General features: G+C 40.1%; 2 long non-coding RNA genes across 2 annotated transcripts; both read right to left on the bottom strand.

Annotated features, from left to right (window-relative positions):
* Positions 1-7,974: 7,974 nt before the first annotated feature.
* LOC138966341 (uncharacterized) lies at positions 7,975-8,676 on the bottom strand. The gene is made up of 2 exons (XR_011455675.1): positions 8,612-8,676; positions 7,975-8,383 (listed from the first exon to the last, which is right to left on the bottom strand). It is a non-coding gene; the product is annotated as an uncharacterized lncRNA (long non-coding RNA).
* Positions 8,677-19,720: 11,044 nt separating this feature from the next.
* On the bottom strand, positions 19,721-20,571 carry LOC138965822 (uncharacterized). The gene is made up of 2 exons (XR_011455538.1): positions 20,363-20,571; positions 19,721-20,095 (listed from the first exon to the last, which is right to left on the bottom strand). It is a non-coding gene; the product is annotated as an uncharacterized lncRNA (long non-coding RNA).
* Between the last annotated feature and the right edge of the window lie 2,627 nt (positions 20,572-23,198).

The following is a 23,198-nucleotide window of genomic DNA, read 5'->3' as shown; positions in this document are numbered from 1 at the left end:
TACCAATAGTTTAAACTGCGAAACAGTAATATGGAAGGGATGATATTTTACCGGAGGCAGTCTGGAGACGCAAAAAGTCTGTCCTTTTTAAAGGAAAAGTCCAAGGTTTAGGGTCACTTTTGATATGTTGACCCTCTTAATTCATCAACCACAAATGCGTGTGTAAAAATGAACACAGAAGTCCAAAAAGTATACTTTGACTCGTTTGTTGGCTGTTCTGAATCGTTCCATCGCGCGCGCAGTCTTGGCTCATGACCTTGTGCACATTACGTGTGCTACGTCACGGGCCTTGAACAACAAATATGGCCGGCTCCAGCAGTGAGGAAGACAAGTGGAATACGGACCGGTTTTCAGCCAGCCTAAAAAAAAAAGAAGAAATTCTGTGCCGTGAATTATATTTCTTTTTTCTGTCTGTAAAGCCGGGGGAAGTTAATTGGTTTTTTTAATTGTCACAGTATGCGAAATGTCTTTCTTCTAACCATACTATATATGATGTCGGGAGCAGATATCAGTGAAGATAAATTGCCATTATTTAATACTAATGTGAAAAGAAATAATGAGTGGCTGCTCACACCAGTTGATCCTGTTTAAAATCAAGGATAAGCCACAAATTGTTTATAAAATAGCTAACATTCTTCAGCTTCAGAGAATAAAATAAAAGTAATTTTGGATCGTTTTATAAAAAAATAATTTCAATTACAATTTTCAGATTTTTAATGACCAAAGTCATTAATTAATTTTTAAGCCTCCATGCTGAAATGCAATACCGAAGTCCGGCCTTCGTTGAAGATTGCTTGGCCAAAATTTCAATCAATTTAATTGAAAAATGAAGGTGTGACAGTGCCGCCTCAACTTTTACAAAAAGCCGGATATGACGTCATAAAAGACATTTATCGAAAAAATGAAAAAAACGTCTAGGGATTTCATACCCAGGAACTCTCATGTAAAATTTCATAAAGATCGGTCCAATATGTCACAATCCGATGGGAGGATTTTCACGTGTCCGGCTCTTTCAAGATTGAATCTCGAATTTTGTTAATGTTGTCTAGGGTATGATTATTTGGCGGCTGTTCGCTTTTATAGTTAGTGATATGCGTGGTTCCTTTTAACTTAATTGAACGATAGACAGACTCAAAGGTATCGACAGAAAGAATAAACACTGGAAGCAACTGGACGAACACAACTACAATGAGTGAAAAACGGCTTTAATTTTGGTTACTCATCTTCATGCATCGACGTACTCGGCACTACAGGTCAAGGATCAGGTGTGAGAGGTTTGATCTTGCCGAAATGAGCGACTGTAAGTTCTCGGAGTGTTTATACACGGCGTCGGTGATGAAGATGATGTCTTTAAAGTTTAATGTCTTGACGATGAGTTCAACGGTGATGATGATGTCCTTGATGATGTGACGAACGATGTTGAGGATGCCCTTGATGTCTTCGACGATGAGGTGAATGACGATGATGATGCCCTGGATATCTCGGCGATGGGGTGAACGGTGATATCAGCTCTTTATCACGGTTCCATCTCTCTCTCAGTTGGCGTCCGATTCATCTCCAGCTTGCATCTACACGAGCGTCTAACCAGCATCTAAACCTGTCGATCAAAGTGAAAACAACATGTTATCATCAGCTTTATGAGCCTAACATCTATCTAATCATTCTGACCGTTACTTACAACCAATGGAATTTTGGATTTCGTCCAACTGCTTCGCCTTTGAAACACACAAAACAGATGAACGTAGGGATGAAAATGTGCCGCTCTACTTCTGAAATGAAGAACGATATTATTACTTCCCTTTTTCCTACTTTAGCAGTTTCTTACCTGCATAATTCAGGTTTGTGAGGAAATATAACTCCCGAAAAAAACACTTGATTGTTCTCCAAAATGGAACGAGGAATCAACTGATCTTGGTGAATGGACTCAAAGTAAACTCTACGCTACGAATATAGGCCTTCGCACGTGTCTCAAAACAATTCAATAAAACAACTCTTCCATACATCTTTTAACGCGAAGTACAAAAGACAAATATCTCAAGTCTTTATTGATAGAAATCATCGTATGAATTTGCAAATCTAATAATCTTTCATACGGTGTAGGCGTAGAGATCTATCATAACCATTTCCAACCTCGTGTTTTCCTCTGTGTCATTCTTCCTTTTTGACGTCACGCTTTTGACGTCATCTCTCTTTACGGCGTTCCGTCTCGCAAGGAAATGACTTAAGGGTGTCACCCATGGAAATAAAATCCAATGTTACTATAATGCGTAACACACGCCCTTGGAAAGGAAGATTTTATATAATCTATGAACATGCATAATAGTTACATTAATACTATATGTGTATAACATTCTACTAATTGTTTCCGTGGATCTATGATCAGAATTCCCTTCACAATCAGGTAGTATCTCTGAGTTGTGACGACCATTGCCATGGTCTCCCTCAGTTCATGGTAGCACGGCTGAGGTAGTCTGCTCCAATGTTGTCTTTGCCGGGAATGATCTTCACGGTGAAGACGTACGGTTGAAGTTGCAATGCCCAGCGCATCAGTCTGGCATTGGTTGGTTTCATCCGCTGTAGATACTGAAGAGGTTGATGGTCCGTCTCCAGTATGAAATGTCTTCCGTAGAGATAACGCTCAAATTTCTGGATTCCCCAGACGGTCGCTAAGCATTCTTTCTCTACGGTGGCATATTTCTGTTCTGTCTCTGACAGCTTCTTGCTGGCATACGCGATCGGCTGCAGACCTTCTCCCTTGTCTTGAAGTAGAACAGCTCCCATTCCTTTGTCTGAAGCATCAGTTCTGAGGATGTATGGGAGTGTATGGTCTGGCATCTGGATGATCGGTTGTTCAGCTAGCTTGGCTTTCAGTGTGTCGAACGCCACCTGACAGGCAGGAGTCCACTTGACCTTTTCCGGTTCTTGCTTTTTGGTCTTGTCTGTCAGTGGTGCTGCGATCGAGGAATACGCCGGGACGTAAATCCTATAAAACCCGGTCAGACCTAAAAAAGCTCTCAGTTCCTTCTTGGTGGTAGGAGGTTGAGCCTTTTGTATCTTGTCGACCTTGTCGTCGACAGGCCATCTCTTCCCTCTTCCGATCTCATGTCCCAGATACTGCAGTTGTTCATAACCGAAGTAGCACTTGGAGGGTTTCGCTGCAAGGTTTGCGTCTTTCAGGGCTTTCAGGACGGCCTTGATCGCTTCAATGTGTTGTTCCCATGTTGCAGTCGCGATCAGGATGTCATCCATGAAATGGTAGACGTCTTTGCGATTGAGAGGACCCAGGAGCTTCCGCATCATCCGGTTGAAAACGCTGCCCGCGGTCTTCAATCCAAATGGCATGTTGATCCACCTCATTTGCCCTAATGAGGTCGTAAACGCTGTCTTGTCTCGGTCTTCCTCTTTGATGGGAATCGCCCAATATCCTTTGGTCAAGTCCAACTTGCTGAAGTATCGTGCATCGGCGAGTTCAGAGAATAGATGTTCCACATCTGTGATTGGTTCAGCGTCGTTCTCGATGACTTTATTTGCTTCTCTGAAATCATTGCAGAAACGCACTGCTTTACCCTGTGCTTTCTTCACGATCACTATCGGAGCGTTGTAGGGTGAAGTGGCTGGTTCGATAACCTTCAAATCCAACATCTCCTTCACTTCACGTTCCACCACGTCCACTAACGCATGAGGTATGGGTCGTGGTTTCACGTACACAGGTCGATCATCAGTCATCTTGATGTTGCAGATTTCTAGAGTCGTAGCTTTTGGTACATCAGTCAACGATGCGCTGAATTCTGTACATGCGTCTCTGACTTCACGTTGTTGTCTTGCCGTCAATGTGTCAGCTACATGTACATCTTTCTCATTCTCGGTACGTTTTGTAGACGGAATGAGTATGCTGGGATCAGGTCCCATGTTGGCGAATATTTCGTCATCTTGTTCTTCCAGATCTTCGACGACTATCGCGCTCTGTTCCACCACTTCTTCTGGAAGTTTCTCTGGTTCAGCGATCATTTCTCGTTCATGGTACTCTCGCAAAAGGTTGATGTGATAGACACGAGTTTGGCGACCCACTTTGATCTTGTAATCAAATGAGTTGATCTGCTCCTCGATCACGTATGGTCCCTTCCATGCAAGTTCTAGCTTGTTGTGTTTCGTTGGCAGTAGAAGCAAAACTCTGGTGCCGACAATGAGTTCTCTCTTCTTCGTCTTCTTGTCGTAGAAGTGAGCTTGTCGTATTGCTGACTTGGCGAGATGGTCGCGGGCGATCTTGCACGTTTCTTCAATGCGATTTCGCAGATCAATAACATGTTCAGCCGTCGTGCGTATCTCGTCGTTGCTTTCTTCTTCCGTCCACAGTTGACGCAATACTTGCATTGGTCCACGCACTGTCCGCCCATACAGAAGTTCGAAAGGAGAAAATCCAAGTGAATCTTGGGGAACTTCTCGGTATGCGAACAGTAGTGCTGGCAAGTACTGGTCCCACTTGGTCGGTTGTTCAAAAGTCATCTTCTTGAGCATCGCTTTCAAAGTTCCATTGAAACGTTCTACAACACCATTGCATTGAGGATGCCAAGGTGAAGTTGTCAATCCCTTGATTGCGAGCAGTTGGTTGACTTGAGTCATCAACTCGCTGGTGAACTGCGCTCCGTTGTCGGTCAATACTTCTTCTGGAAGTCCCAATCTTGTCCAGAATGTCCATAGCGCGTCAGCCACGGTTTCTGCCTTTATGTCTTTGAGAGCAACAGCTTCAGGATATCTGGTCGCGAAATCCACCATCACTAGGATATACTGCTTCTTTGTCTCAGACATGGGTTTGATTGGTCCTACTATGTCAACGGCTACACGCTTGAACGGAGTTTCAATCAGAGGCATCTTTCCCAGAGGTACCTTCCTCGTCCGTCCTTTTGGCATAGTACGTTGGCACACGTCACAAGAACTGCAGTAGCGTTTGATGTCACCCACGATCCCCGGCCAAAAAAAATCTTGCCAAATCCGTTCTCTTGATTTCTTCTGTCCGAGATGGCCCGACATCGCCGTATCGTGTCCGGTGGACAATACCTTTGCCCGCATCTTGTGAGGTACTACTACTTGTCGGTGGTCCTTTCCTTGCTTGTCACTGTATTGGCGATATAACACGTCCTTGTCATAGATGAACTGAACTCGCCCTCGAGTTACATTCGTTCGTGCCAACACATGTAATTTCTCAAGGCTTTTGTCGTCTTGCTGTTCTCTCTTTAGATCAGCAACGGTGAAGATCTTTCCTTCCATAGGAAAACTGGGAATTGACGCATTCCCCTCCTCTTCACGTTTTTCTTGTCCTCGGGTAACGGCTGTTGCAGTGGTTTCAGGGATTACGGTCTCACGGACTGGATATACAGGTGTCTCGATTTTCTCCGATCCTACACCCATCGAGTTTCCAATCAACACAGGATGGACAGGATTCTCCATGACGCTAACTTCGGTTTCTCCCACGAAGTACGGCGTGTCCATGTAAACGTGTGCGACCGATAATTTCTCTTTCACTGATTTCTTCGCCAAAGACGTTTCTTTTGTGCGCGTAGTAATCTTGCTAGCTGGTACTAGTTTGGAATCAACAATCGTAGAGGTGCTTCCGGTGTCGCGGAAAGCAGTGACTACCTGGCCTTCAACTACGATTTGGGACAGTTTGGTGAATTTCTTGTGAACACATTTGTCGCACAGTTGATCATGTGTCGCATTCCCCTCGACGTCATTCTCGTCTTGAAATGCGGCACTGGCTGATTCATCTTTCGGAGGCTGGCGACAATCCTTCTTGAAATGGCCCAATTTTCCACATCTGAAACATTTGACGCTGGTTCTGCTTTTATTTCCTTCGTCCTTGTCCTTGTTTGTGGAATTCGTCCCGTGTGCTGCCTTGTGTCCTCTCTCTTCAGGTTTCTTCCCATGTCTACGGCTTTCTTTGGGTCGGTTTTCTTCGTAGAGATTTACGGTGTCGATCACGTCATCAATGTTGTTTGGTTTTCTATCCTTCACGTACGTGACGAGTTCAGTAGGCATGCTTTCATACACTTGTTCCGTCAGTATGAGGTCTTTGAAATCATCGAAACTTTCTCCGATATTGGACATTTCAACCCAGCGATCGAGGAACAAGGAAATCTGAGTAATGAACTCTTTGTACGAGTCAGCGTTTTCTTTCCGTGTGTTTCTGAATCTTTGTCTGTATGTTTCCGCGGTAATCTGAAATCTTTCCAGCAAAGTCTTTCTGAGCAATGCGTAGTCGCGTGCATCAGCGACTTTCATCTTGGTGTAAGCAGTGCGTGCTTTACCTTTTAGCAGTGCGGACAAACGTACAGACCAAGTGTTAGGGTCCCAGTGTGATGCTTCAGCATGACGTTCAAATTGCAGAAGGAACGCTTCTACATCGTCTTTGTCTTCGAGGAATGGTAACTTCGGTTGGTAGTTATCGGTATCGCGAGGTCTATGATTTCTGTGATTGTTATTGTTCTGATTTCCTTCTTCTTCATCGCCTCCGCGATCGCGTGAGTTTGTTGCGCGAGCTAATTCGACCTGAATCCTCAACTCCTCGAGTCGAGTTTGTTGCTCGCGTTCTTCTCTTTCACGTTCAACACGGTCGGCACGTTCACGTTCAGCGTCTGCGCGTTCACGTTCACGTTCAGCGTCGGCGCGTTTACGTTCAGCATCGGCAATTTCCGCACGTTCAGCACGTTCACGTGCACGCTCCGCACGCTCACCATTCTCACGCTCACATTCCAGAACAAAATCACGCAACTCAGATCCCTCCAAACCAAGTAACTTCCCTTTATCCATCAAAATCCTCGTCGCTTCCAGGGCTGCATCCACTGAAGTAGCCATCTTACCTGTCTGGCTTTCTACGTCAGTCTCACCACACGCCTTCACTCCAAATTTGAGGACGTGCGAAGTTTCTATATCGGGTACTGTGCATGGAATTTATCTCATCACAGACTATCTCGAACCTACTTCGCATTTATGGAAAAAATCAGTTATTACAAACTGTAACTGAACAATGTTACTGTCAACTCGTAAACATTCGTTCTGTGACCTAGAGTGGTCAATACAACTGCGGCTCGACTCCCAGTATTATCACTCTAGTCTATCACCATACGTAATCCAACGTATATAAAGATCCCACGGTTTCTATCTAGAAAATTTCTTAGAACTAATTGAAGTAGCTAATTTCAACACTAAGAAAGTATCCGTGATCTTCAATATTATGAATAGTTTATTAGCTAGATACTCAGACTCTGTCCATTGAATCTGTCACCACAAATAGTCAAATGACTTTTCCCATGTGCGTGAACGTAAATAAACTAGTTCAAAATGTTTTTGCGAAATATCTCCATTTCGACTTCCTTTTTGTTTCGTTGGTTCTACTTAGAAAGGAATTTGAGCCGTTCCCCAACAGAATGTTGCCAACTAATCCTACCTGCTAGAACTAGATCTACAGGTAGATGAAAGTGATCTAACTTTCACTTTCCAGTTTTGTTTTGTTTTTCTTCGAGAGTTACATTTTGTTTTTACCTTCAGTAAGGTTGTGTTATTTAGTTTACCTTCATTAAGGATGTGATCTACAGTGAGTTTTTACCCATACTACACTATAGTTTTCCTTTAAATAAATACACAAATAAACATATACTAATTACTTAACTAATGAATGATCAATGAATACACACAAACCACACAAGACAATTTCTTCACATGTATCTAAACGAAATAGCCTATCCCGGACGAGGCAACCAATATGTCACAATCCGATGGGAGGATTTTCACGTGTCCGGCTCTTTCAAGATTGAATCTCGAATTTTGTTAATGTTGTCTAGGGTATGATTATTTGGCGGCTGTTCGCTTTTATAGTTAGTGATATGCGTGGTTCCTTTTAACTTAATTGAACGATAGACAGACTCAAAGGTATCGACAGAAAGAATAAACACTGGAAGCAACTGGACGAACACAACTACAATGAGTGAAAAACGGCTTTAATTTTGGTTACTCATCTTCATGCATCGACGTACTCGGCACTACAGGTCAAGGATCAGGTGTGAGAGGTTTGATCTTGCCGAAATGAGCGACTGTAAGTTCTCGGAGTGTTTATACACGGCGTCGGTGATGAAGATGATGTCTTTAAAGTTTAATGTCTTGACGATGAGTTCAACGGTGATGATGATGTCCTTGATGATGTGACGAACGATGTTGAGGATGCCCTTGATGTCTTCGACGATGAGGTGAATGACGATGATGATGCCCTGGATATCTCGGCGATGGGGTGAACGGTGATATCAGCTCTTTATCACGGTTCCATCTCTCTCTCAGTTGGCGTCCGATTCATCTCCAGCTTGCATCTACACGAGCGTCTAACCAGCATCTAAACCTGTCGATCAAAGTGAAAACAACATGTTATCATCAGCTTTATGAGCCTAACATCTATCTAATCATTCTGACCGTTACTTACAACCAATGGAATTTTGGATTTCGTCCAACTGCTTCGCCTTTGAAACACACAAAACAGATGAACGTAGGGATGAAAATGTGCCGCTCTACTTCTGAAATGAAGAACGATATTATTACTTCCCTTTTTCCTACTTTAGCAGTTTCTTACCTGCATAATTCAGGTTTGTGATGAAATATAACTCCCGAAAAAAAAACTTGATTGTTCTCCAAAATGGAACGAGAAATCAACTGATCTTGGTGAATGGACTCAAAGTAAACTCTACGCTACGAATATAGGCCTTCGCACGTGTCTCAAAACAATTCAATAAAACAACTCTTCCATACATCTTTTAACGCGAAGTACAAAAGACAAATATCTCAAGTCTTTATTGATAGAAATCATCGTATGAATTTGCAAATCTAATAATCTTTCATACGGTGTAGGCGTAGAGATCTATCATAACCATTTCCAACCTCGTGTTTTCCTCTGTGTCATTCTTCCTTTTTGACGTCACGCTTTTGACGTCATCTCTCTTTACGGCGTTCCGTCTCGCAAGGAAATGACTTAAGGGTGTCACCCATGGAAATAAAATCCAATGTTACTATAATGCGTAACACAGTAGTTTAGTCTGAATCGCTCTACACACACACACACACACACACACACACACACACACACACACACACACACGCACATACACCACGACCCTCGTCTCGATTCCCCCCTCTATGTTAAAACATTTAGTCAAAACTTGACTAAATGTAAAAAGAAGCCTAAAAGTAGTCAAGGTGAACCGCAGTTCAAGCATTACCTGGCCTAATTGGCAACATTCAGGCGGCGTGTACGAGCTAATCCGTCAACATCCGTGCACAGGGATGAAACGGATGTGCACTGGGCACACAATACACCTGTGGAAAAGAGGGATATGGAGACTTGCTTTTCTTGTTGCCATTAACACTGGAGTGGCGACAGCCCTATGTGATGGGGCTTATCCCTTTTATAGTCCGCGTCAAGTCATGCACTTTTCGCATCACTACCCTTCGTTTCAGCCCCGCGTTGGCACTGTCGCTCAATACTTGCTTATCAGCTGACACTGTCCCCTCCACCAAACAAAAACAAGTCGCGTAAGGCGAAATTACTACATTAAGTCAAGCTGTGGAACTCACAAAATGAAACTGAACGCACTGCATTTTTTCACAATGACCGTAGTCCGCCGCTTGTGCAAAACGGAGTGAAACTGACGAGCCTGTTTAGCGCGGTAGTGCTTTCGCTGTGCTGCATAACACGCATTTCTGTACCTCTCTTCGTTTTAACTTTCTGAGCGTGTTTCTAATCCAAACATATCATATCTATATGTTTTTGGAATCAGGAACCGACACGGAATAAGATGAAATTGTTTTTAAATCGATTTCGGAAATTTAATTTTGATCATAATATTTATATTTTTAATTTTGAGAGCTTGTTTTTAATCCAAATAAAACATATGTATATGTTTTTGGAATCAGTAAATGATGTAGAATAAGATGAACGTAAATTTGGATCGTTTTATTTAAAAAAAATGTTTATTACAATTTTCAGATTTTTTAATGAGCAAAGTCATTAATTAGATTTTAAGCCACCAAGCTGAAATGCAATACCGAAGTCCGGCCTTCGTCAAAGATTGCTTTACAAAAATTTCAATCAAAATGAGGGTGTGACAGTGCCGCCTCAACTTTGACAAAAAGCCGGATGTGACGTCATCAAAGACATTTATCGAAAAAATGAAAAAAACTTGACTAAATGTAAAAACGTGGAATGCGATTTTAATCACGGTCTGTTTTTTGTGGGTTTTTCTCATTGGTTACTTTTTTACATTTAGTCAAGTTTTGACTAAATGTTTTAACATAGAGGGGGAATCGAGACGAGGGTCGCGGTGTATGTGTGTGTGTATGTGTCTGTGTGTAGAGCGATTCAGACTAAACTACTGGACCGATCTTTATGAAATTTGACATGAGAGTTCCTGGGAATGATATCCCCGGACAGTTGTTTTACATTTAGTCAAGTTTTGACTAAATGATTTAACGTAGAGGGGGGAATCGAGACGAGGGTCGTGGTGTATGTGCGTGTGTGTGTGTCTGTGTGTGTGTGTGTAGAGCGATTCAGACTAAACTACTGGACCGATCTTTATGAAATTTGACATGAGAGTTCCTGGGTATGAAATCCCCGAACGTTTTTTTCATTTTTTTTATAAATGTCTTTTATGACGTCATATCCGGCTTTTCGTGAAAGTTGAGGCGGCACTGTCACGCCCTCATTTTTTCAACCAAATTGGTTGAAATTTTGGTCAAGTAATCTTCGACAAAGCCCGGACTTCGGTATTGCATTTCAGCTTGGTGGCTTAAAAATTAATTAATGACTTTGGTCATTAAAAATCTTAAAATTGTAAAAAAAAATAAAAATTTATAAAACGATCCAAATTTACGTTCATCTTATTCTCCATCATTTTCTGATTCCAAAAACATATAAATATGTTATATTTGGATTAAAAACAAGCTCTCAAAATTAAAAATATAAAAATTATGATCAAAATTAAATTTCCGAAATCGATTTAAAAACAATTTAATCTTATTTCTTGTCGGTTCCTGATTCCAAAAACATATAGATATGATATGTTTGGATTAAAAACACGCCCAGAAACTTAAAACGAAGAGAGGTACAGTAATTAAAGCGTGCTATGAAGCACAGCGCAACCGCTACCGCGCCAAACAGGCTCGTCACTTTCACTGCCTTTTGCACTAGCGGCGGACTACGTTCAGTTTCATTCTGTGAGTTCCACAGCTTGACTAAATATAGTAATTTCGCCTTACTCTTACTCTTAGCTCAGCTCAGACCGTTCTGTAACTCTGTAGATCTAGCCTGTGGCGCATCTGTACTCCAGCAAATATCAGCCGTACCCAGACACACTGTTCTGCACCAATTCGTATTCGCTGTGCAGCAAAACAATGTTTACGTGTATGCATGAAAATAAAAGCATGTACTCTGCATCTGACCTTCAACGCATTCCTTCTTGTGAGATAATCCGCTGTTCGTATGTCGCCTCGGAGTTTCGATGGCTCGTCGACTGTACCAGCCTCGCGTAATACTGCCCTCTCCGGACTTTTATTAAGGGAAGACACTGCCAGTGGTCAAAACATTTGTTTCAGGGATGAAACGCCAACTTTAGTGCTGCAGAAAAATGGCGAAATTTGTGTCCAGAAAGTGCCCGACACTTTGAAATCTGCACGCTTGTGCTGCACACACCTCTTCCATTTCCACAAGAGACTCAGAGTTTTATGAGGGAAAGTGTGCTATGAAATGCCTGGGGACATTGACGAGTTGTTGCAGTTTGCAGCTGCTCTCCACCGAGGCATTCTTTTCGGGCATACAGTGGTGACTTTTCTGTGTGGAAATCAAGCTGGTACTAGTGCTAGAATCAACACAAAAACTTGTGACGTCACAGTGCACCGACGTCACAGTGCACCGAAACCCACGTGACCACTACTTGACCCCAGGCGACTTGTCTTGGTTAGCCCCGCAACACTAAATCTTCAACTACAACAACAACAATTTTTTTTCAATTTTTACAATATTTTTCCAGAGATGTTTGTGACATTTGGCATTCGATTTTCAAGTTTTTGGAGATACTTGAAAACCTTGGACTTTTCCTTTAAACATTGCCGGATTTGCAATTCATCAACATTAGGCAAAAAAAAGTTTAAAAAAATAGTCTGTTTACGGTAACATAGGCCCAAAAAATAGGGTCGGTAGGTCGGGATTTTTTTTCCCCCCCCAAAAAAAACATTTCAAAGACTTTTTTTTTTAATTTTTAATTTTTTATTACTTTTGTTTTCTTTCCCAAATGCCAAAAAAAAGTCTAGGGTCGCGCGAAAATATAGGGTCGGTCGGGATACCGTAAACAGACTTTTTTTTTTGGTGTGCCTTATACACTCATATCTGTTGAAGGGCAGAGACCCGCCATACTTTGTTTTGGGATGCGATAAATCGTGGACCATTGAACATGTCCTTGCCAAGTGTGTGGACGTTCAAGAAATTCGAGACAAACACTACAGTGCAAACATTGCCCCCCCCCCCCCAACCCCGGAAGATTTTTACACCCCCGGTATAGGGGTGTGTATAGGTTTCGGTCGATGTGTTTGTGTGTTTGTGTTCGCATATAGATCTCAAGAATGAACGGACCGATCGTCACCAAACTTGGTGAACAGGTTCTATACATTCCTGAGACGGTCCTTACAAAAATTGGGACCAGTCAAACACACGGTTAGGGAGTTATTGGTGGATTAAGATTCTACAAGGACTTATAGAGTGACATATTAATGGTCAAAGGGAAATAACCTTCTCAGTTGGTGGCAGTGAGAATGGTTATTTCCCTTTGACCAACGGGGGTGTTTTTCCTACCTCAAAGGAATTTCTTGTTTTAGATATATTTATTTCATTTTATAGTAGATCAAGATTTGTAACAAGATTTAAAGAAACAAACGTGAAAAGACATGCGCTCTTTGGAACCTTCTACACTTTTACTGTCATAGATCTAAACGAAACTTGTCTTAAGCATGGCTACTGCTACTAAAATGGTTTAATGAGGTAATGCTTTCTTGCACTTGTTAATTAAAAAAGTCATTGTGCAATATATGTTTTGAGACTGATGCAGATTTTCATTCAAGGCTGTGACAAGGAATATGGCAATCCGAATGGTGCAAATGTCCCTTTTAGCTCTTGATGTCTAAATAACACATTATTTAGCTAAACAATGCTTTATTTAGCTATATCATGCATTATTTAGCTAAATAATGCATTGTTTAAATTAAACAATGCATTATTTACAGATACAGAAAAAAGAGAGCCCAAAGCACTAAATAATGCATTGTTTAGCATAAATAAGAGATTGTGTTTGTAAATAACTCATTATTTATAAATAATTACGCGTTTTCTCTAAACAATATATTATATGTAAATAAAGTGTTATTTAGATAAATAAAATATTATTTAGATAAATAAAATATTATTTAGATAAATAAAATATTATATGTAAATAAAATATTATTTATCTAAATAAAATATTATTTAGATAAATAAAATATTATTTAGATAAATAATTTATTATTTAGATAAATAATTTATTATTTATCTAAATAATTTATTATTTACTGTTTTTGCCTTGAAATAGTATTATTACGCTAAATAATGCTTTATATAGCTATATAATAGGTTTCCGCTATATAATTCATGATTTGGTAAATAATACATTATATACCGTAAATAAAATATTATATACCGTAAACAATTCATTGTTTAGCGCATCGCGAAGCCGTTTTTTCTCTTGTTGTTTTTTTCCACGTGTTTCCGTGGATCCGAGAGAGCGCTGTTGATTCTCCACTGTCTTGGCAAACCCAGTATCCGGTACTCCACATCCGGTTCCGCCAAGGGACTGGGTGGCCGAGTGGTAACGCACTTGCGCTCGGAAGCGAGAGGTTGCGTGTTCAGGCCTGGGTCAGGCCGCAATTTTCTCCCCCCTTTCCTAACCTAGATGGTGGGTTCAAGTGCTAGTCTTTCGGATGAGACGAAAAACCGAGGTCTATGCTTGGCGCTGGTGGACAATATTCACTTTTTTGTCCAAAAACGCCAGTTTTGGCCCAAAAAGACAAAGATTTGGCCAAAAAACCCATACATTTGGCCAAATAAAATAGATTTGGCTATAACTTTTTTTGGCCAAAACTTTCTATGTAAAAGTTTTGGCCAAAACTGTTTTTGTTAGCTAAAACGGGAGATTTGGCCAAACTTCTGCCATAAAAAGATTTGGCCCAAAAAAGATTTGGCCAAACAAAAAAGATTTGGCCAAATCTTCACTTTTTTGGCCAAATATTTTTTTGTTTGGCCAAATCTTTTTTTGGCCAAATCTTTTGTATTTGCTGGCGCTGGTGGACAATATTCACTTTTTTGGCCAAATCTTTTTTTGGCCAAAACTTTGCTTTTTTGGCCAAAACTTTGCTTTTTTGGCCAAAAATGTACGTTTTTGGCCAAAAAAGTGTGCTTTTGGCAAAAAAAGTGAATATTGTCCACCAGCGCCTAGCAGCTTGGCGCTGGTGGACAATATTCACTTTTTTGGCCAAAAACGCACTTTTTTGGCCAAAACTGGCGTTTTTGGCCAAAACTGGCGTTTTTGGCCAAAACTTGCGTTTTTGGCCAAAACTATACTTTTTTGGCCAAAACTTTGCTTTTTTGGCCAAAAATGTACGTTTTTGGCCAAAAAAGTGTGCTTTTGGCAAAAAAAGTGAATATTGTCCACCAGCGCCTAGCAGCTTGGCGCTGGTGGACAATATTAACTTTTTTGGCCAAAAACGCACTTTTTGGGCCAAAACTGGCGTTTGTGGCCAAAACTGGCGTTTTTGGCCAAAACTTGTGTTTTTGGCCAAAACTATACTTTTTTGGCCAAAACTTTGCTTTTCTGGCCAAAACTTTGCTTTTTTGGTCAAAACTTTGCTTTTTTGGCCAAAACTGGCGTTTTTGGCAAAAACTATACTTTTTGGGCCAAAACTTTGCTTTTTTGGCCAAAACTGGCGTTTTTGGCCCAAAAAATGAATATTGTCCATCAGCGCCAAGGGGTACTCAAAGATTTGGCCAAAAAATGAAGTTTTGGCCAAAAAAAAAATTTTGGCCAAAACTTTCAATGCAAAAGTTTTGGCCAAAAAAATATTTGGCCAAATCTAAAACATTTGCCCCAAAAATTGAAGATTTGGCCAAATGTTTTAGATTTGGCCAAATATTTTTTGGCCAAAACTTTGCACTCAAAAGTTTTGGCCAAAACATGTTTTTGGCCAAAAACACACTTTCTTGGTCAAAAACGTACATTTTTGGCCAATAAAGTGTGTTTTGGGCCAAAAAAGTGAATATTGTCCACCAGCGCCAAGCATAGAGGTCCCTTCGTGTACACTACATTGGGGTGTGCACGTTAAAGATCCCACGATTGACAAAAGGGTCTTTCCTGGCAAAATTGTATAGGCATAGATAAAAATGTCCATCAAATACCCCTGGGACTTGGAATAAAGTTTAAAAAAAATTCCATCTCACACGGCATTAAGTCTCAGGAAACATGAATACACGCATGCAGGAAAAAAAAAAATATGGGTAGCGCCGTGTGTATGGCAGCTCGCTTTCCCCGGGGAGAAAGCAGCCCGAATTTCCATGAGGGTAACCTCACTGGACTGTAAATCTTATCCAATCCAATCCAATCCAATCCAATCCAATCCAAATGTAATCAAGATGGCTACACAAGCACAAGGGAACGTTCCCGCTGAATTGATCAGAACTCTAACTACAGCGGTTGTCCAGGAACTGGCACTGCAAAGGGTTCGTATTTTAAAGTTGTATGGGGGAACATCTTTTACATTTGGACATGGAGAATGAACGACTGCGAACTAAATTGCTGCTGTTGTACCATCAGTTGAAGTTAGCCACCTGACAAGAAGATGGTCGGAAGCGAAGCGGATGTAGCTTTAGTACGCCGAGACAGATGCTAGTTGTCTGATTGGTCAGTTTGAGAATCAACAGAGCTCTCGTGGATCCACGGAAACACGTGGTAAAAAACAACAAGAGAAATATCGGCTTCGATGCACTGCGCTAAACAATGAATATTGTTTACGGTAAATAATATTTTATTTACGGTATATAATGTATTATTTACCAAATCATGAATTATATAGCGGAAACCTATTATATAGCTATATAAAGCATTATTTAGCGTAATAATACTATTTCAAGGCAAAAACAGTAAATAATAAATTATTTATCTAAATAATATTTTATTTATCTAAATAATATTTTATTTATCTAAATAATATTTTATTTACATACAATATTTTATTTATCCAAATAATATTTTATTTATCTAAATAATATTTTATTTATTTAAATAATATTTTATTTATCTAAATAACACTTTATTTACATATAATATATTGTTTAGAAAAAACGCGTAATTATTTATAAATAATGAGTTATTTACAGACACAATCTATTATTTATGCTAAACAATGCATTGTTTAGTGCTTTGTGCTCTCTTTTTTCTGTATCTGTAAATAATGCATTGTTTAAGTTAAACAATGCATTATTTAGCTAAATAATGCATGATATAGTTAAATAAAGCATTGTTTAGCTAAATAACGCGTTATTTAGCTAAATAATGCGTTATTTAGACATCAAGAGCTAGAAGGGACATTTGCACCATTCGGATTGCCATAAGGAAGAGGCCTCTGATGAGGCAGCCTGACCATGTCCGAATGCATCTTGACCATTCTATCACCAGCAATCCCTGGTGATGCTTGACAGCTTGATAGTGATGGTCATATCTAGTTGGTCAAGCTTATCCACAGATAGTTTTGAGTTTGAAGCCCAACATTTTGAATCGCGAAATAAACGTGGAAACAAGCCCATGCCCAAGTTACAAGTGTGAACTTTTAGGAATGGGGTATGAATTGAAATATGAGCATCCGGGATATTACACTACAGGGCATTTCAGCTTGGTAACTTAAAAAATGTTTACTAAATTGTATTTCAAAGTTCACTTTTTTGTTTTGAATGGGAACTTGAATCACACAAGTGATTTCATTGTATTCCTTCAGGTCTCATGTGTCCGAAAAGATATAGTTTTGTTGTGTTTGATTGAAAAGGAAGAAACTCGTTAGATAAAAACCGTGCTTAATTTTTCGATTTAAAAAACCTGTTCATATACGTTAGTAAAGAAGAAGGGTATGACGATTCCGGTGTCCTATAGGACAATGCCATTTTCAACAGTTCATATTGTCTTTCGTCTGTGAACAACGCGCACACTCTTTGAACAGATTATTCAAGGGAGACGATTGTTTTTCTCACTCTCGAAGCATTAGGCGGACGTTGTTTCCCTTGGATTTTTGGAATCCTTCCTTCCTTCCTTCCAAAGGAGTGCCTCTTCGGGCTTTGATTTCGGTTATGATAACACAGTGAACAGTCACGTTTTCCTCTGAAAAGAATAATGATGAATTGATAAAAATTGCATGCGAGTTTGATAATAATAGAGCCGTGCTTTCATAATCTTACGCCATCTCTTGATAGCACGCGTTCTCATATACTTTTTACGAAACATCCATAAGACCAGAATACAGGGACCTTGAGGAGTGAGAATTCTGTGTGAAAATAAATGAAGTGAGCTCACTCATCCTCTTTTCCAGCTTTTTATTTTTCTTTTTTTTTTTTCCCCCCTCGTCAGCCAACACTCACCTCACCTAACCACAGTCTCCACCAGGCGTGAGGTTGGGCGGTGTGTGCGTGCGTGCGTGTGTTGTGGTTGCGTGTGTTAGCTACGTCTGTATACTAAATTCCACGTGCCCTCTTAGATTCTCGTATGTTTAATATCAAAGGCTACAATTTCATGAACTCATAACTCACCCAAAACAAAAGTGAAAACGTTCAGGTGAATAAACAGCCACCTGACTCCAAACCGACATCTCTTCGAGGCAGAGTCGGCGCAAACTCATAAAAGTTCAAGATGTTTTAATATATAAAAAAAATAATTTTATGAATTAACATTACCTTTTTATTTGTTTAAGTATTGATTGATTGATTTATCGATTGATTGTTTGATTATTTTATTTATTTTACACGATATGAATATATCATGAATAAGTTGTTGTTGTCATTTTTAGATTGTAAAATAAGACATCTCCGTTTGTAAGCCCTAATTTCTCAGAAAAAAGCCCATTCCAAAAACAAAACAAAAGCACAAAAAGCTAAAAAAAAAAATTAAAAAAATCAATTTGACACCAGTGTTATCTTTGCTAGTTTAAGGTGACATTTTAAGTGTGTGAGCAGCGTATTTTCATAACCTTAGTGTATCCACGTCAGAATGTCGAAAGTGAATCGAGAGCAAAGATTCTATCGTCGTCACGTGGTTCGACCGTTTCCATTGTGACTGCTATGGCCTGTTTACTTTTTGCTGAGACTGCAGGGAAAACACAACGTAGGGGATAAAAAATGACAACATTTCTGCTGCTCCGGAGTTAGAATGTACTTTGTTACCGAGCAAAGTCAGTTCAACACTTTCGGGTCACACTGACTCTGATATCAAACTAGGTCAAGTCAAGTGGCATTTTCTAAGGCCGGATCAAAGTGTATGCGTCGTTACTGATCAGATATAGGTTTGATATACACCATCGTTAAAGATAGGCCGAAACAGCCCTTACGACCACGTCTTGATAATAAGTAACGATCACCTGGGACAGACACCCAGGCGAGTTTATCTTCCACAAAATTCCACTCTCCATAGCTACCACCTGTCTATAACAACCACTGTTGCCCGGTGCCTATGGCGGGTTGTCGTTATGGACAGGTTCGCCTGTATCGTCTTTCCCGTGCGATCATGTAGACCATCTGACCAGCCCCATACACGGAATAACACCATCCGTCCACTTGGACACATACCACAATTCAGTGTTATGTGTGAAGAGTGGGAAAGGTTGCTGTACGTATCAATGTGTTTAATTGACACACATATATATATCAGTTACGGAGTTATTCAGTAAATCAAAACAAAACGTTACAACTGAGCAGAGAAAGCAGTAAGACTTAGCACTGTTGGCATCATTCTGATTATCATCGGTCCACGGCTATCGCTAGAATGAGACCCGAAGGGAAGTAACTCATTTTTGACCTGAGTTCAGGATGTGTTGGCATGTGTTCAAAGTAGAAGTATGCTTTTATACCACGTAAGATACAAATCGAAAATAAAGAACAAGTCTGTGGTGGTAAAACAACAGATGAAAACTGCATGTGTGTTGTTCTGGTTGGTGATGTTGTTTTGTGTGTGTCGGTGTGCGTGCGTGTGTGTGTGTGTGTGTATGTGTGTATTTCAGTTGTTGATGACAATGATGACATCGTTTCTCAATCGACACTCTGTAAACACTTTGGCGAAGTGTGTGTGTGTGAGCGAGAGAGAGAGAGAGTGTGTGTGTGTGTGTGTGTGTGGTTTTGGTTTTGTGTTTCTATTGTGGATAAGGGTGATGATAACATCGTCTTTCTAACGTCACTCTGTAAAGACATTGGCGAAGTTTGTCTTACATCACAAGTAAATGATCTTATTTAATGAACTTCTGCCTACATTAAAACCCTCTATGTTTAGTAAGTCATCAACCTCCCGGTAGCGTAGGGTGTGATATTAAACAAACCTGTCTAAAACATTCTCACCCTACCCACTTCACGAATCGCTTCTCGATTATTTTAAGATCTTTTATTGATGATTACAAATATTGGCTCGTTCTTTTTACGTATGTTCGTTCATAGTCAATTCATCGACTACTTGTTTTCCTTTTATCTCCGTTTCATTATCAGATCACATGTATCACTTATCGTTCTGTCCTCGTTCATGCGAAGCCATTAGAGTTGAACAATCTCTCGAATGCGTGAATACGCTGTCGCAACTCGAGCTTGTTTGCATTGACTGAGAACCGTGCGGGACGTCGTACATCCATCAACAGGTTACGACGTGGGGCTGGTAATACCGGCAATCGGGACCGCAGTTCTCAGGAACGTCATAAGTAGGAATAAGAACTTCATCCTTCTTCCACCTTGGATTGGATCAGCATGCCGCTGTAACATCAACGGTAACATATGCTCGTACACAGCGCATCTCACTAAACATCATTTGCAAAACATTTTCCTAATCTACTGTGAAATCACACGTAACAGGACAAACAAACGAACACCTAACATTGCACTTGACTATTCCATATACTGTTATCGGTTAGACGGTTATCACAATACTGCTCTTCACCATTCATTTACCCAAAAACAACCTACACAATGCCTTCTCTTGTCAAACGGGTGGACGGGAAAATGAATCATCGATTGGCTTACCTGGACCGATGTTGCAACAATAATTGTTTACGTTTCCACGCTTTCCAAAGCACGCACAACAACTCATGTCATCAACTCCATGTTGATCCAACCGCGCATCAAGTCGTGGTAGTCAATAAATACGTCACAGCGCAACGAGTTACGTCATCAAATGACGTCGATCCTCTCGGCATCTCGGTTCACTCAAACCTTCCGGAACATGACCAAGACTAGTAAAGTCCTATTAATTTTTGTTACACTCCCTCTCCCTCGCACATCTAATTAAAAGTTGTCATAAAACGTATTTGGATTTGAAGGGTTATTCTTATAATTTATTGGTTTGACAAAAATATAAGGTGGGAGCTCTTTTTGCTGTAGAAGTGGTGTTCGTATGTGTGTGGGTGTTTTTCTTTTTCGGGGGATGATCTTGTTGTTTATTGCTTGTTTGACCGTTTTTTTGTTTTGTTTTGGTATTGCCGGTTTGTTATGGGGGCCAGGAGGCCCCCATTCTATACGGATAGTTTCGAGGCTGACCATGGGCAGCGCCATTTTGTTGTGAAATACGTCATCAGTTTGTGTACACAGGAAGTTGTGACATCCGTCACCCTATGGGAGGGGTGAAGGCAACATTGTCATCAATACAAAGTTGTGAAATCCGTCACCCTATGGGAGGGGTGAAGGCAAAATTGGTCATCACTGAGTTGGTGTAACACAGGAAGTTGTGAAATACGTCACTCTATGGGAGGGATGACGGTAAAATTGTTCAACAAAAACATCATGGGCCGAACTGTGCAGGGTTAACCGCAACAAACTCAAACCATTCATACTACTTTGCATTTGAGTGACTTATATACCAACATTTTTATGTCTTATTTTCAGCACAGGTGTAGGAAAAATCATGAACCAAAATGTTAATTATTTTCTAATTTAACATTTGTTTTACAAATTTTACCATGGTCTTTCAAACATACAGTGACATTAAACATTGTTATGTTAAAAAAAAAGAAGAAGAAAAAGAAAAGCTTTTGTGCACAAATCAGAAAATACATTGTACATTTTACCTACAGGCCAAACAAGAGATCCAAGCAAGTTGCACTGATCTAAAAATATTGTCAAAAACAGACGCTTGCATTTGGATGTGTCCAATGATAGTAAGTTTGGTTGTGATCAATCAGAATAATGTAGGAATAAAAATGTATGACAGTTTGGTATGATGACATGTAATTCACATATGCTGAAATATAAAATCATACATCATATAATATTAATATGGCTGTTGCCATGACCATGAACCCCAAGAAAGGTTTAATGTTATGTAAATCAAAATACCAAAATCAAGCACCTATTAATCTGGTCTACGGCGCGGGAAGATTGAGGCCTTCGTAAACGTTCAACGTTGGCCAATAATGATTTTAACAATGTTGTGTCGTTTTGTATTATGTTGTATTTTGTTGATCAATTGATAAATATGTCTTCCCAACATATTACAAATCAAACAGAAATAAAGTCTTAGAGAACTACAATAATTATTGTTGCCGTCAAAACCTTGCAAGGCCTCAACCGTTCTCACGAGATCAGTTACATTTTCTCTCTCTCTCTCTCTCTCTCTCTCTCTCTCTCTCTCTCTCTCTCTCTCTCTCTCTCTCTCTCTCTCTCTCTCTCTCTCTCTCTCTCTCTCTCTCTGTATGTCTTTGTCTGTGTCTCCCTCTGAGTCTCTCCGCTTCTGTCTTTCTATGTCTGTCTCTGTGTGTGTGTGTCTCTCTCTCTCTCTCTCTCTCTCTCTCTCTCTCTCTCTCTCTCGCTCTCGCTTTCTCTCTCTCTCATCTGACTCTTGGCACACAGGTCAAAGCAGAGGTTAACTTGAGTGCACGTGTACCTAGGAGGGGGGTGATTTCTTGAATTAGCTGAGGGCGGAAGGAAATCGCTCACCTTCCACGTCCAAAACGTAGTGATATTGACACGCCAGATTAGTGCGGTAGCGTATTGTGCTAAGCAGGAAAGCGCGCTTTTCTGCCGGTATTCTTGTTAACTTCGCAATTTCCGGAAAACATCCACTTTCACTTTGAGATTGTTCTGTTTACATTCGACACTATTAAAACCACTTTGCAATACTGAAATATTTTTTTCTGTGTTCGAAAGATACAGCCAATCGTTATTATGTCCCCTTAGGTACAGTTTTATAACATTATTGGCACATGTAAACACCAGGAATTAATTAATGAACGCTACGAAAAGGGCAGCCTTTAACCTCCCGGTTGTCACTCAGCATCTTTATTTTTTTTATTCTCATCCACATTTTCAGCACTTCCCCCACCCGCCCTCCCTATCTCAGATGTAATTTGTAAATGACGTTTTCAGCCTTCAATCCACTATTTAACATAGTAAGTCAAGCTTTTCAAACCTTATTAATAATTGCTTTGATGTTTTGCTGATGTTCAGTTTATTATTTAATACAGATCTCATGGTTCAAAATTTCATATTGTTTTTTTCAAAAACGTGCGTGTGTTCCATTTCAAACTAACCTCACTGATGTGAACTCCATTATTACTGTCACATCTGTTTTACAAATTACACCCATAATCCAAACCAACGCGCAAACACACACACACACACACCACAAATACACACACATGTACTCGTTACCATTAGCCAACGCTCGTCACAACACTGTCAGTCTCAAGTCTAAATAATAATAGTATAAATTATAACTAATTTTCTTCACATCATCCTAGACATAATGTTGCTTCACATGTTCTTTGTACAATCGTTGGTTTTCACAATAAATATTGCATTACTGTAATTGTCTTCTTTTTCTTTAACAATATCTTTCCAAAAACAAAACTGAAAGACCACACAA

This window comes from Littorina saxatilis, linkage group LG5 (genome assembly GCF_037325665.1).
Source record: "Littorina saxatilis isolate snail1 linkage group LG5, US_GU_Lsax_2.0, whole genome shotgun sequence".
In the NCBI taxonomy this organism is placed as follows: Eukaryota; Metazoa; Mollusca; class Gastropoda; order Littorinimorpha; family Littorinidae; genus Littorina; species Littorina saxatilis.
This window is presented reverse-complemented; position numbering and strand designations above follow the sequence as displayed.